Raw genomic sequence first — 1,094 nt, forward strand, 5'->3', positions numbered from 1 at the left:
TGGCATTGTCATCTCTTCATCTTTGTTGTTTTTTTGTTGTTGCATCTGCTGTGGTGGTTGTTGTTGCTGCTCATGGGGCTGTTGCGATTGGTGGTAATCATCATCATTATAATCAAATCGAAAGCTTTCTTCTGTTATGTTGTCTACAATGCTGTCGAAAGTTTTCTCATCACTTATTTCAGTGTTGGCTAGTTCTACATCGAGGTTACTTGAAGTCCTATGATGGAAACAACGAATAAAATGGATATACATTAATTCTCATATTTTGTCCATTTGCTGTAACATATCCAATTCTTGTTATATTTTCCTATTGAGACATGTGTGATGCAATTCTTGATGTTTACTTCTTGTTATTGTTAATGCCATTGTTAAGCATGCAATGATTTTGGCATAAATACATACCGTATTTTCTTTTTTTCTGGAAATAAATTAACAAATAATTTACCCTTTTTGATAATGTGTGTTACCTTGCAATAGGCCTATTAAACTGAACAGTGTATATTTGTGGTTAGTTCAAATGTATTTTACTCTTTACATGCAAAGCACTTTGAATGTACCAATTGGAAATGTACATTTAAAATTTGGATTGATTGATTGATTGATTGATTGATTGGTTGATTGATAGATTGATATATTGATGGATGGACTGATTGGTTTTAAATTAGCTTGAACTTACTCCTTCTTTGTAAGTACGGCGTAAGAAATGTCAAAATTCCTGCAAATCTATATTGTTTGATTACTTTGGCAGCATCGCCACTCCTTGAGGAAGCCTTCTTTCTGCAGCTGTTGAAAGTATCCCATATGTTTGCCCATTTCTTTCGGGCTAAGTCTCCTGCTATCATTAATTATCAATTCAGATTAATTCACAACTACTTCAAATTACAAACAACTCTTCAAGTGGCAAAAGTGTACAGAAGGCAAACCTGCCTAACATAATCCATCTATTCATATTTCGATTAATAGAGTATTTGATGAATAAAAAGTGAATTGAATGCTGCTGTATTGACATTAAAATATTTAAAGTGGTGGCCGGAGCATATTATTATTCAACATGGTACAGACAACAGCAGTATTGCACTACAGTACGGTACTGA

General features: G+C 33.5%; 1 long non-coding RNA gene across 1 annotated transcript; it reads right to left on the minus strand.

The window, feature by feature from the left end:
* Nucleotides 1-21: 21 nt before the first annotated feature.
* LOC117124805 lies at nt 22-827 on the minus strand. Its single transcript, XR_004448021.1, has 2 exons — nt 677-827; nt 22-217 (listed from the first exon to the last, which is right to left on the minus strand). It is a non-coding gene; the product is annotated as an uncharacterized LOC117124805 (long non-coding RNA).
* Nucleotides 828-1,094: the final 267 nt, after the last annotated feature.

The sequence above is a fragment of the Anneissia japonica genome, unplaced genomic scaffold (assembly GCF_011630105.1).
Source record: "Anneissia japonica isolate Jap-2015-1 unplaced genomic scaffold, ASM1163010v1 scaffold12009_len1125_cov118, whole genome shotgun sequence".
NCBI classification, from domain to species: domain Eukaryota; kingdom Metazoa; phylum Echinodermata; class Crinoidea; order Comatulida; family Comatulidae; genus Anneissia; species Anneissia japonica.